Raw genomic sequence first — 14897 nt, 5'->3', positions numbered from 1 at the left:
GCCAGCACCTTGATCTTATACTCCAGCCTCCCAAGACCTTGATCTTATCTCCCAGAACTGTGGGACAAAAACCACTGTTGTCTAAGCCACCTGTCTGTTGCTTTTGTTTAGGGCAGCCTGTGCAGACCAACCCAGGCCGCCTACCCTGTGTGTAGATTCCGCTCAGAATGGGGCTGGGCCGGGAGTCTGCAGGCCACTCCCACCTTTGAAAATCAGGAAATGGGGAACCAGCAACCCCCAGCCTCTCCCCAGAGTCTCAGCAGCGGCTGCTGCTTCTGCAGAATTCTTTCAGTTAGAGATCGGTTGCCATCCTCACTTGCCTTGACACAGCACCCTAACCACTTCCCACACCAAGGAGAGGGGTCACTGGGCTGAAGGGTGGGGGTGAGAGAGAGACACATACACAGAGACTGAGAGAGAGACAAAGGGAGACAAAGAGAAAGAGGTAGGGGTAGGTGCGTGTGCGCATGTGTGTGCACACAGAGGGGTGTGTAGGACCTGGGCCATTGCACACAATGTCCAGTGGAATGCCTCCCTCCTACAGGTCCTTTCTGTCCCTGAGTCCTCTGTCCCCACATACCTTCTCCTGAGTGTCTACATTTCTGGGTGCAACCGCTTCTGTCCTCTGTTTTGGGGCCACCTTCAAACCTTGCTGGTTGCATCTTTTGGCCTAAACTATCCACCAGAGCATGTAGCTAAAGGCGGCCCCCTCTCAGCCATGATGGAAGTGAGCCCGTCTTCTGCAGGCACCTCCAGCCCTGAGTTCCCACCCTGGCTCTGGCCCCAACCCCTCTCCCATCTTTTTATCTGGGGAGCCCAATGGCCAGCTTCTCCAGGGCACAGGGAGCCTCTGCTCCCAGCCACGCGGCATGTCCTCCCTCCACCTCCTTCATTGGCCTGCGGATGCACAGCCCCTCCTACCCCACATCACATCTCTCCCTCCCTGGTTGGGGGGTGGCCATTGCCTCTGCATCAGCCCCTGGCAATCCCATCACCAGGTATCTTTCTCAGCCCTGTGACTCCCATGGGCCTGGCCCTCTCCTAGGCATAGCTTGAGACCCACTCCCCTCTGAGCTGCCCTGGGTGCCATCCCCTTCCAGTTCACTCTCCTGGGTCCCCTCTGAGTCTCTTCCTCGCCCCTCACCTCATCAGTCCCTAGCAGGAGGACTGTCCGAGGCACCTGGTCTCCTTCCAGGTCCCTGTCCTGGGCGGTGGAGCCCATGCTCGGCTTCAGCCAAGGCCCCAGCACTGCCAGCGGGGTGAGCTCAGGCAGGCAGCCCACCCTCTTGAAGTCTGTTTCCTCCTCCCTGCAGTGGGGAGCCCCTCCCAGCATCATTGGGAAGAGTCTGTGCAATGATGTGTGTAAGACATTTCGCAGGGAGCCTGGCACGTGAACTCCCCCATAGACTCCAGCGACTGTCACCGCATGGTGACATCATCAGCTTGACTGACCACACCTTTCTCCACTTGGGCACAGTCCTCAGAGAGATGGGGACAGGGCAGGACCTCAGGCTCCTGCTGGCACTGGTTCTCCAACTTTCTAGTCAGTTCTATGAGCTGCCACTACACGGACGTAACTGGAGCCAGTGCTATTGTTTGTGACTAGGGACCCTGACTGGTTGCCCTCGTGTCTGGCCTTCTCCGCCTCCATCAGCTCCAAACTTCTGTCAGCCACTGCATACACCATGCTGCTTCTCACCACCAGCTCCTGCTCAAGCACTTCCCTCACTGGACCCCCATTGCTCCCTGAAAGCTCTCAAGGCCCCCCTCCTTCAGGAAGCCTCTCCCCCCACCAGCGTGGTGGCTGCCCATGCTCCGTGTGCTGGGTGTCTGTGCGCCCACCCAATCCTGCATGTGCAACAGGGATCCATCGGCCCCACGGGGCCCTGGGATCCCCGTGGTTTGGGGAGACTGGGTCATCTTCATCCTTCCCCAGGGTCTAGACCACAATATGCATCTAATAAATATTGGTGGATGGCAAGTGGATGGGGGAAGATAGGTAGATGGACGGACAGACAGGTGAATGGGTAGGTAGGTAGGTGAGTGGATGGATGGGTGGGTGGACAGGTGGGTAGGTGAGTGAGTAGATGGGAGGATGGATGGACGGACAGCTAGGCAGACATCTGGATGGGTAGGTGAGTGGATGGACAGATGGACAGATGGGAGGCTGGATGGATAGATGGACAGACGGACAGATGGGTGAGTCGATGACGAAGCACCCTGCCGCCAGCTGCCCTTGCTCCAGTCTCTCCTTTGAGTGATTTCCAGGCTAATCTGCCTAAAGTCAGCTTTGGCTCACTTCACGACCCAAATACCTTCAGAGGTTACGCCTTGCATGCCAATCAGAGGTCAGTCTCTTCAGCCTGGAACCGGGCCCCTACTGACTTCTGCAGTTCTCTCCTTCTCTCCTGATATTGACCACATCAAATTGGATATTCTCTCCACTCGGCTACTCAGAGCGTGAACCCAGGCAGGACCTGTGACATCAGCTTCCCTCGGGAGTTCCTGGGAAGTGCAGATTCTCAAAGCCCACCTCAAACCCACTGAGTCAGAATCCGCATTTTAACAAGATCTCAGGTGAGTCACGTCCCCATGAGAGCCTGGTAAGGCGGCCCAAAAGCTCCTGTCAGGCATCTGTTGTCAAAATCCTATGCGTCTTTTAGGGCTCAGCTTGACTGTCCTGCTCCATATCACCTCCCGCCTGCCCTAACCACACCCTATGCACACATGCACACGCATACACACACGGACAGATGTGCTGCGGCCTTTCCTGCAGTGACCACAGCGCTGGGTCTCTTTTAACCCAGAGCTCACCCTCTTTCCTGAAGTGCATTTGAGACTCACTGTCCCTCTGCTATCAATTACAGCTGTGTACTGAGTGAGGGCCTTGTTAATCTATCGCATCCCAGGCTATGCCTCCAGAGATGCTGTGGACAGAGCCTGAATGGCACAGATGCATGAAGCAAATGAATCAATAACGGAGGAGGAACAAACAGAGGTCAGGCTCTTAACACAGGAAGGTCTGCAGGATTTCACTGGCCGCGCACCCTGGGGTGAGAGTTTCACAAGCTTGGCCCCAGCTTTCTTCCCTTGAGCAGTGGGGAGCATCTCAGTTTGTCTGCCCCCATCTTGGAGTGACAGGAAATGAGATGCACCCTGGGGAGCGCCCAGGAGCCTTGGAGGCCGTGAGGCTGTCCCTGTAGGTCCAATAAGGACAGGGGCATCTGCCTTGCCAGAGGACGCACAGCAAAGCCTGCGTTCGCAGCAGGAGCCCGAGCCCACTCTCTTCAGTGACCAGCTCCCAGCACTGGGATGTCAGGGCAAACTCACCAACTCCCTGCCCTCGGCGAGCCGTCTTCCTATCGGCTCATCTTCTAGGGAAGCCTTCCTGAACCGCCTTACCCAATCTCCCCTTTCTCAGGATCCTGGCACTTGGTAGGTATGTGGTTTTCTCTGTTGGTACTGCAGGGTGAAAACAGAGCACCTTCCTTCTAAGACGAAACGAGGCAACCGGATCACCCCCACCCCTTTCATTGATTATTGTGCTGGAGAGTCTAGCCAGTGCACTCCGGTAAGAAAAAGACATAAAAGACATCCACATTGGAAAGCTGGTACAGCTGCCATGATCCCAGATGAAGAAAATCCTAAGGAATGTACAAAACAACCACTAGAACTAATGAAAGAGTCCAGCAATGTCACAGAACACAAGATCAGGGTAGAAGTATCAATTGCATTTCTACGTGTTAGCAATGAACAATCTGAAAATGAAATTAGTGGCTGGGTGTGGTGGCTCATACCTGTAATCCCAGCACTTTGGGAGGCCAAGGCGGGCAGATAACTTGAGGTCAGGAGTTCGAGACCAGCTTGGCCAACATGGTGAAACCCCATCTTTACTAAAAATACAAAAATTAGCCGGGTGTGGTGGTGGGTGCCTGTAATCCCAGCTACTTGGGAGGCTGAGGCAGGAGGATCACTTGAACCTGGGAGGTGGAGACTGAAGTGAGCTGAGATCGTACCACTGCACTCCAGCCTGATGACAGAGCGAGACACTGTCTCAAAAAAAAAAAAAAAAAAAAAAAAAGAAAATGAAGTTAGTAATGCCATTCATAATAGCATCAAAGATAATGCTATTCCTATCAAAATCCCAGCAAGATATTTTACAGATATAGAGAAGCTTATTCTAAAATCTATATGGAAAGGCAAAGGAACTAGATTAGGTAAAAACAACCCTGATGAAGAAAAAAGAGAAAGAAATCACTGTCCCTGGTCTCAAGGCTTACTCTACAGACACAGCAACCAAGTCAGTGTGGTATTAGTGGGGGACTAGACACACCAATGGAACAGAACCCAGAACTAGGCCCCACATGAGCATGTTCCACTGTTTTATTTATTTATTTATTTTTTGAGATAGAGTCTAGCTCTGTCACCTGGGCTGCAGTGCAGTGGCGCGATCTTGGCTCACTGCAACCTCTGCCTCCTGGGTTCAAGCAATTCTCCTGCCTCAGCCTCCCAAGTAGCTGGGATTACAGGCAAGCACCACCACACCTGGCTAATTTTTGTATTCTTAGTAGACACGGGATTTTGTCATGTTGGCCCAGCTGGTCTGAAACTTCTGATTCAGGTGATCCGCCTGCCTCAGACTCCCAAAGTATGGGGATTACAGGCGTGAGCCACTCACTGTGCCCAGCCTGGTTTTTTTTTTTTTTTTTATCCAGCAAAACTCTATTTCAAAACTGAAAACAAAATAAAGACACTCCCAAATGAAAAAAAGCTGAGAGAATTTGCTGCTGGCAGACCTGCCTTATAAAACATACTCGGTTCACCTGATTTTTGCCAAAGGTGCAAAAGCAATTCAACAGGGCAAGGAGAGCTCTTCAACAAACGGTGCGAGCCTGGACGCCCACAGGTGAAAGTGAGCCTCGACCCAGACCTCACACCTGATACAAAAAGTCCACTCGAAATGAAACATGGACCTAAATGTAAAACAGAAAACTATAAAACTTTTAGGAAAGAAAACAGAAAGTCTTTGAGACCTAGAGCTAGGTGAAGACTTGAGTTTTTTTGTTTTTTTTTTGTTTTTTGTTTTTTTTTTAGACAGAGTCTCACTGTGTTGCCCAGGCTGGAGTGCAGTGGTACAATCTTGGCTCACTGCAGCCCCCACCTCCCAGGTTCAAATGATTCTCCTGGCTCAGCCTCCCAAGTAGCTGGGACTACAGGCACGCACCACCATGCCTGGCTAGTTTTTTTATTTTTAGTAGAGATGGGGTTTCACCATGTTGGCCAGGTTGGCCTTGAACACCCGACCTCAGGTGATCCGCCTGCCTCAGCCTCCCAAAGTGCTGGGATTACAGGCGTGAGCCACTGCTCCCAGCCAAGAGTGGAGTTCTTAGGCATGATGCCAAAAGCACAATCCATGAAAAAAAAAAAATATATATATATATACACACACACACACACACACACACACACACATATAGGTTGGACTTCATCAAAATTTAAAATTTGCTGAGTCTAAGAACTATTAAGAGGATGAAAAGACAAGCTACCGACTGGGGAGAAATGCTGAAAAAGCATGTAACTCACAAAGGACTTGTATCTAGAGTACATAAAGACTTCTCAAAACCCAATGGTAAAAACACAGATGAAGGTCCTGCTTCTAATTCAATTAGAAAGCAGGCAAAAGACAAACAGACGTTTCACCAAAGAGGAGGCGTGAGCGGCAACCAAGTGTATAAAAGCACATTCAACATCATAGCCAGCAGGAAAATGCCAATGGCAACTATAAGGAGATGCCCCCACGCACTAGTTAGAGCAGCTACAATAAAGATACTCCTAACAGCAGATGCCAGCAACGTTATGGAGAAACTGGCTCTCTCAAACATGGCTAGTGAGAATGGAAGACGGCACATTTACTCTGGAAAACAGCTCAGCAGCTGTTTCTTAGAAGACAGAACAGTCACTTTCCATGCGACCCGGCAATCACACTCGGGTGTTTGTCTCAGAGAAATGAACACTTTTACATTTACACAAAAACCTGCACACACACAGAATTGGACACTTAAAAATGGTTACAGGCCAGGCACAGTGGCTCACGCCTGTAATCCCAGCACTTTGGGAGGCCAAGGTGGGCAGAGCGCTTGAGGACAGGAGTTCGAGATCAGCCTGGTCAACATGGTGAAACCCCATCTCTACCAAAAATACAAAAATTAGCCAGGCATGGTGGTGAGCACCTGTAATCCCAGCTACTCAGGAGGTTGAGGCAGGAGAATCACTTCAACCTGGCAGGTGGAGGTTGCAGTGAGCTGAGAATGCACCATTGCATTCCAGCCTGGGCAACAGAGCAAGACTCCGTGTCAAAAAAACAAACAAAAAACTTATCTTTTCACAAAAACCTATATATGTACTGAATTGTATACTTGAAGGTTACTGGTGCCTGGGCACAGTGGCTCACGCCTGTAATCCCAGCACCTAGGGAGGCCGAGGCAGGTGAATTACCCGAGGTCAGGAGTTTTGAGACCAGCCTGGCCAACACGGGGAAACCCCGTCTCTACCAAAAATACAAAAATTAGCCGAGTGTGGTGGCGCGTGCCTGTAATCCCAGCTACACGGGCGGCTGAGGCAAAAAAATAAAAAATAAAGGATTACTGGTAAATTTTATGTTACATATATTTTACCACACACACAAAATCTGTACATAAATATTCATAACAGCTTTATTCAGAAGAGCCAAAACCTGGAAGCAACCCAAACGTGCTTCCGCGGGTGGATGGTTAGACCCACGCTGGTCCATCCGGCCACAGAATTCGACTCACCCACAAAAAGAAACCCACAACACGCACAGCAGCTGGCGGGGCTCCCGAGGCCATTGCAATAGAGCCACAGTGCAACCCCGTTGATAGGAACATTCTCAAAATGACAGACGTGGAAGGACGGAGACCAGACTGGGAGTTGCTGGGGGACAGCGACAGTGGTGCGGTGACTACAGAGAGTTCCTCTATGGTGGTGCAAGTTCTGTATCTCGACTGCACGGAGTCACAGGACCCATACACGGGATCACGTCTCGCAGAACCACACACACGCACACGTATGTGAAAGTGAGTGGAACTGCGAAAGGTTCGACGTCTGATCAACAGCATTGAACCAATGTCACTTTCCTGGTTGTGACATTGGACAATCATCCTATAAGATGCCTCCATTGAGGGAAGCTGGTTGAAGGGTTTGTGGGACTCTGTTATGTTTGCAACTTCAGGGGCATCTGTAATTCTTCCCAAATCCACAGTTTTAAGTTGTAAATGTGGTCAGGCATTCTCGTCCTTATTTTGCCTTTCCTCGCCCAGTAACACAGGGTGCTGCTGCCTTCTGTGCATTTGACCCCCACGCTTGGATCTGATTGGAGTTGACAGGGCTGGGTGCTCTTGGAGTCCAGGTGGGGCGCACTGGCTGATTGTGGAAGGAGCAAGGATGCCAAAGCCCCACAGGGCTGGCACCTGTGACGTAAACACTCCTCCACCTTCAGCCTCTGTCCCGTTGGGCCCCAAGAGAGGGACCCAGATGGCTTTCTCTTGAGGGGCCGAGTTAGTGTCACTGCCACAGAGCTTCAGCAGACCATTGTCTGCCCCTTCTGCTGTGGGCAGTGAGGCAGGCGGCAGGGCAGGGGTCAGGGCCCGGGCCCAGGCGGACGCTTCTTGCCTGCTGCTGTGGGAAGGAAGCTTGCTTCCCAGGCCTCGGGTCTCAAAGGAGACACAGCCCAGCAGGCTGTGGCCAGGAGGCCTCTGGCCTCCCCAGGTGTGCGACGCTCTCCACTGTCCAATGCCAGCAGCCCGGGCCACTGCGGCCACAGCTCCTGAGGCTCGCTTAGGAACAATGCAAAGCACATGCCCAGCAAACAAAGTCAAAGCAGAAGGAAAGGAAAATCCGGCCAGGCATAACAGAGGGAGGCGTCAGCTCACAGCCAGCCCCTCTCTCCCAGCTCCTGTCCCTGCTGGGGCGCTTCCCGCATTCCTCAGGCCCCAGCCCCAGGCCTGAGGATCCCAAGTGGCTCTAGAAGCATCTTCGGTTACCGCGGTTCTGGAGGGGAGCCTCTGTCCCACACACCCCAGTGCCTCGTTTGCCCTTCCCAGAGCAATGTGACCTCCTCAGATCCCTGGCCAGACCTCTGCCTGCCAGCTGCAGACCGGGGGCCTCCAGAAGCCAGGTCCACCTGGCAGGGGCCATTCTCCCTGGCAGCAGTAAAGCCATGAGGCCACGCCAGGCAGGCAGACCAGGAGGAGAGGCACACGACACTTAGGCAGCTCATCCTCGCCCTCCCCACGAGTGGCACCACCGGGGGCTTCCCACACTCTCCCACCCTGCCAGTCGCAAGGCCAGGAGCCCCGAGTCCCCTCACTCCACCTGCTCCCTCCATGGAGCCCGCAGCCCAGGCCTGGCAGCTCTGCTGGAACACACGCTCGAGCCCGTCTGGTCCCTTCCTCCCGTCCACTGTCCCCCCAGAGTCCCATGTCTAGGGCCTCACCCTCCTGACTCCACCGCAGCCCCTGCCATCTGCTCCCCACCCCACAGCGAGAGTGAGCCTTCAAGTCAGAGCCAACCAACCCCGTAACACTTAGAAGAAAACCTACACGTCCCACTGGCGACCAAGCCTGCTCCAGCATGGGCCCCCACGCCACTTCCCCTGCGGCTCTCTCCACCTCCCGCTGCATCTTCCTCGTTCCTCAAAGGGCCACGCTCAGTCCTTTCCCTCCGTCCTCTTCTCCCACACTGTGTCCCCCAGCCCGGGGCTGACCCCTTGTCAGGTCTTAATTCTCTCTTGGCCTGGAGGACTCCTCCTCCACACACCCAACCTCAAGCAGCTAACAAACCCCTGAGCTGTGGTGGGTACGATGGCTCAAACCTGTGATCCCAGCACTGTGGGAGGCCAAAGTGGGAGGGGTGCTTGAGGTCAGGAGTTCAAGATCAGCCTGGCCAACAAAGTGAGACCCTGTCTCTGCAAAAAAATTTTAAATAGTTAACCGGGCTGGGTTGCACATGCCTGTAGTCCCAGCTACTTGGGAGGCTGAGGTGGGAGGATCACTGGAGCCCAGGAGGTCCAAGGCTGCAGTGAGCCGTGATCATGCCCCTGCACTCCAGCCTGGGCAACACAGCAAGTTACTTACTCCAAAAAAAAAAATAAACAAGTCATTAAGCCATGACACAGGCCCAGCAACAGCTCCCAGGAACCCTCCAGTGAGGGCAGCCCTTTCAAGTCGCCTTGACTTGAGCAGAGGCATTGGCCCTTGTACTCCCACACTGACCAGCGTTGACATTGGGTGTCCTCAGGCCACCCCCAGCCACGTCTGCAGCCGAGACCATCCCATGAGCTGACAGCTGGAGGCTGCCTGCCAAGAGCACTCCTGGCAGCTCCCAGCATGAGTCCTGCAGGGAAGGCAGTCTGGGCAGCACACACAGTCTCCATCAGCAGTGACCTCTGTGAGACAGTGTCCTCAATCACTGTTTATGTGTCTCACCCTCGGAAAACGGAAGCGCCACAGAAGCAGGACTTTCTCTGCCCTATCACTGTAACCTCGTTGATTACCCGTATCTAGCACGCAGGAGTGCTGAAGGAATTTTAGCTGCCCAGGTCTGGAACCTGTTTTCCATTCTATTTTCACCATCACCCTGGAACTTTCAGAAATGTATTCTCATTATACAAATACTTTAAAGAGGCTTCAGTTACGAAACTTACCTAGTAAATGGCAGGAGCAGAACTCACATCCAGCCTTGCTTCACCCACAGCCAGTGTTTCTGGGCAGCACGCTTGCCGCCCCCCAGGCAGAAAAGCCAACACCATGGCGCCGGCGGCTGCGAGTCCCCAGCACGGAGACAGGAAGCCACGCTCCCACCCGGCTCCCTAATGCGAGGTGGGTCAGGCCCTCCTGGCCATTCTAACTAGTCTCAGCTGATGGCAATGCGTGTCCCTAATGCGAGGTGGGTCAAGCCCTCCTGGCCGTTCTAACTACTTTCAGCTGATGGCAATGCAGTCGGTCTGCCTGACTTGTGGTGTTAACTATTACGACGTCAAACCTTTCCTGCTGTGTGTGCAATTTTGGCTCTGTCACCTGTAACAACTTAAGCAAAGGTGAATCGGTGTGAACTGGTCCTGCAGTTACACCAGCATCCCTGCCACCGTACCGGAAGGATGGCAAAGGAGCAGTCGGTGGTCAGCGCTGTGTTGAAGGATGAGGGTACACATTCCTGATGGGTAAGGATTTGAGCAAATCCCCACAATTCCTCACACTCTCAGTGTTGAATGCAATGCTCCCGGTATCCTAGAAGTCATAGTAAATGTGGGCTCATTGATTTGAGAACTGACTCCCGCATCCCCTTATGCCCTTGTGCTAGGCACACAAGCCAGGGGTCAAAACTGAGTATTTCAAATCTTCTTCCTGCTTTGCTTCCCTCACTTATTCTTTGCCAATCTTGTCTCAGCAAAGCCCTGCAAAAATCCCACCGTCAGTCTCAAAATGATTCTGCAGTATTGTTCTGGCCCACTGTACTGAAAGAAAAAGTTACCAGTCTGTGGGATTTAAGAATTCCCATCTTGCCAGACACGGTGGCTCATGCTTATAATCCCAGCACTTTGGGAAGCCGAGGTGGGCGGATCACCTGAGTTAGGAGTTCTAGACCAGCTAGCCGTATGATGAAATCCGTCTCACTAAAAATACAAAATTAGCGAGTGGTGGCGAGCACCTTAATCCCCACCACTACTTGGGAGCCAGAGGCAAGGGAATAGGTTGAACCCACCTGGGAGGCGGAGGTTGCAATGAGCCGAGATCAAGCCATTGCACTCAAGCCTGGAGGGACAAGAGCAAGACTTATCTCAAAAAAGGAATTCCCCATATTTTTGGCACAGACTGGGTGGCTCACACCTGTAATCCCGGCACTTTGGCACTTTGAGAGGCCGAGGCGGCCGGATCATGAGGTCAGGAGATTGAGACCATCCTGGCCAACATGGTGAAACCCCATCTCTACTAAAAATACAAAAATTAGCTAGACACGGCTTTTACCTGTAATCCCTAGCTACCCAGGAGGCTGAGCCCAGAAGAATCACTTGAACCTGGGAGGCGGAGGTTGCAGTGAGCCGAGATCATGCCATTGCACTCCAGCCTGGTGACAGAACTAGACTCCATCTCCAAAAAAAAAAAAAAAAAAAAAATTCCCATATTTTACAGAGGGCACCTTGGATTTTGTTGGACCCGACCACCATCCATGATTATCTCAGAAATTAACAGCTGCGGTGGTTTGACCCAGGCCAGTTCCTGTCCAGGCACGCTGCAGGGCTCAGAAGCTGCCATGATACTTTTTGGATGAAGGAATCCTGGGAATACCACATATTTCTCCTTGATATTCAAATAAGCCTTCCAACATTTATTGGGAGGGAAGAGGCATACAGGAGAACAACTGAGAGAATAAAAGGTTTGTGCCTGGATTTAAGTGGTCAGTGGTGTCTGGGGAGGTGGGGACATTGTTTCTCTACTTGGCAAGGCCATATTCCCTGAAGGGCGGCATTCCCACAGTTTCCACTACTGTTCAGGTACATTTCTATGTGCAATAAAGCATAGTCGTTGAAAGTCACGTGTGTGATTTTAGCTGCCCAGGTCGGAACCTGATACTGACTGTGCACACTTGAGGGGTTTCTGAGGTCTGCAAGGACAGAGCCTGCTTGGTCCACTGTGCATTCAACACTGTATCTGGCATGCAGACACTATGATCATGATAATACTAATCGTTAACCTTCCTTGAGCACTTACGCTGCAGCAGCCACAGTCCTTGGCCAGGCGCGGTGGCTCATGCCTGTAATCCCAGCACTTTGGGAGGCTGAGGAGGGCAGATCATGAGGTCAGGAAATCGAGACCATCCTGGCTAACACAGTGAAACCCCATCTCTACTAAAAATACAAAAAAAATTAGCCGGGCATGGTGGCGGGCGCCTGTAGTCCCAGCTACTCGGGAGGCTGAGCCAGGAGAATGGCATGAACCCAGGATGTGGAGCCTGCAGTGAGCTGAGATCGCGCCACTGCACTCCAGCCTGGGCGACAGAGCGAGACTGCATCTCAAAAAAAAAAAAAAAAAGGCCACTGTCTCATGTCCTTTGTCCCATTAACTCCTCATACAACCCTACTAAGTTATCCCCATCCTACAGATAAGAAAACAGAGTCAGAGGTCAATAACTACCCAAGGTCATAATGGTAGGAAGTACTGAAGCTGGGGCTCAATGTGCATCTAATAAGGGGCCACCACGGCCAGCCTGGAACCTTCGCTCTCCTCTGACTGTAGCAGGTATTTCTTGCCTCTGGGCTCCTGCTGCAACAACGTTCCACACCTGCCCGCTCCCTAGTGGCAAGTGTATATGAAGCTTGCCTGCTTATCTCCTAGATTACAAAGCCAACAGTTTGTGGCAGTGGGACAGCGTCCTCGCCCATCAGTCCAGGCAAGCTATTTCCTGCCAGCACTGACACCAGCAGGCTCTAAGTGACCCTGCCGCCATCCAGAGTCAGTGTGGACTGGGGACGTGGTGACTAGCAAGACCTGCCTTTATTTTCCAAATTCCTAAGCTCCTCTGGTGGAACCAGACTAGACAAGTGAGAGCTCACCAGCAAGCCTGAGGTCAGGCAGCGTTTGCATCAAGTGCGGAAGCCTGTTCCAAACCAGGGCAGGGCGGATTCCCTCCAAATCTCCACAGTCTTGGGGGGTGGGAGGGAGCATTTGTTGAGCACTTCCCAGGGCACCCCCATTCCTAACCTTAGACTCCTGTACACAGGTCAAGCTTGTTTCTTTTGCAAGACAGCAGCCGACTAACCACCCTCCCTTTAAACTCATCCCTCCGCCAGGGCTGTGGGTAGGCAGAGAGACACCTTTTACAAAGCTCAAGGGGAGGAGCCCCTAAATCACGCAGGGGGCCCAGAGGACAGCCGCGCATTTCCAGGGAGAGGTGGTGCTTGAACTGAATCTTGAAAGGCAAGGGGCATGAGCATAGGAAACAGCACATCCAAAGGTGTAATTACAGCAGCCGCCACTAAAGGAATCCTTCCTACGTGCCAAGCCTTGCTCTAAGCAGATACCATGGCTTAAGTTCACTGAATTGTTCACATTTCTTGTGTGTTTCTCCTGCTGGAAGAATGTTCGTTCCTCCAGGGCAGTGACTGTCCCTCCACCTCTATCCCCAGGGTTTACAACAGTGCCTTAGCATATAGAATGAGATCAATAGGTATCTGTGAAATGAATCTCTGTCTTCCCTTGGTCTCCAAGTATACATATAAAAGTTTAAATCTGGCCAGGCACAGTGGCTTACGCCTGTAATCCCAGCACTTTGGGCGGCCGAGGGGGATGAAGCCCTTGAGGTCAGGAGTTCGAGACCAGCCTGGCCAACATGGAGAAATCACATCTCTACTAAAAATACACAAATTAGCCAGGCTTGGTGGTGCACGCCTATAATCCCAGCTACTTGGGAGACTGAGGTGGGAGAATCACTTGAGCCTTGGAGGCAGAAGTTGCCTGAGCTGAGGTCACACCACTGCACTGCAGCCTGGGCAACAGAGTGAGACTCTATCTCAAAAAGAACAAAAACAAAAAAAATCTATAAGACACATTGGGCTCCCAATAGCTGAAAGTTTACCTCCGAATATAGAAAAACTGGAAAACAATTATTATTATTATTTTTTGAGACAGAGTCTCTCTGTCGCCCAGGCTGGAGTGCAGTGGTGCAATCTCAGCTCACTGCAAGCTCTGCCTCCCGGGTTCACGCCATTCTCTTCCCTCAGCCTCCACCTGGGGGACTACAAGCGCCTGCCACCATGCCCGGCTAATTTTTTTTGGGTTTCACCGTATTAGCTAGGATGGTCTCGATCTCCTGACCTTGTGATCCGCCTGCCTCGGCCTCCCAAAGTGCTGGGATTATAGGCGTGAGCCACCACGCCCGGCCAGATGAAAACAATTTTAGGAGGGCACCTAAGACATTGCATCTCTGCCTTTTCCAAAGAATATCTTGAGTTTTTCACTCTGAGTATCATGAAGATACTACACGATATGGTTGGAGGTAGGAAGTCTGTGGTCTCACCTCTCTACTGTAGGCCTCACCACTCTGGGACTACAGCTGACTCTCGAGTAACACAGGTTTGAACTGCAGGGGTCCACTTACACATGGATTTTCTTCTACCTCTGTCACCCGTGAGACAGCAAGACCAACTCCTCCTCTTCACCTACTCAATGTGAAGACGACGAGGACGAAGACTTTTGTGACGATCCACTTCCACTTCATAGTAAGCATATTTTCTCTTCCTTATGGTTTTCTTATTTATTTATTTACTTATTTATTTATTTAGAGACAGGGTCTCACTCAGTTGCCCAGGCTGGAGTGTGGCGGCACGATCTCTGTTCATTGCAGCCACAAGCTCCATGGCTCAAGTGATCGTCCCACCTCAGCCTCCAAAATGCTGAGATCGTAACATAAGCCACCGTGCCTGGCCCATGATTTTCTTAATAACATTATCCCTACCTTACTTTATTGTAAGATAAAATACATAATACATACAACATACAAAGCATGTTAACGGACTACTTATTATATTGCTAAGGCTTCCAGTCAACACCAGGCTGTATTAGTCAAGTCTGTGGAGAAGCAAAAGATATATGCAGGCCGGGCACGGTGGCTCATGCCTGTGAGCCCAGCACTTTTGAGAGGCCGAGGCAGGTGGATCACCTGAGGTCAGAGTTTGAGACCAACCTGGCCAACATGGTGGTATCTCTACTAAAAATACAAAAATTAGCCGGGCGAGGTGGCAGGCACTTATTATCCCAGCTACTTGGGAGGCTGAGGCTAGAGAATTGCTTGAACCCGGGAGGGAGAGGTTGCAGTGAGTCGAG

The sequence above is a fragment of the Papio anubis genome, chromosome 11, assembly GCF_008728515.1.
Source record: "Papio anubis isolate 15944 chromosome 11, Panubis1.0, whole genome shotgun sequence".
Taxonomy (NCBI): Eukaryota; Metazoa; Chordata; class Mammalia; order Primates; family Cercopithecidae; genus Papio; species Papio anubis.
Note: the sequence above shows the minus strand (reverse complement) of the source record.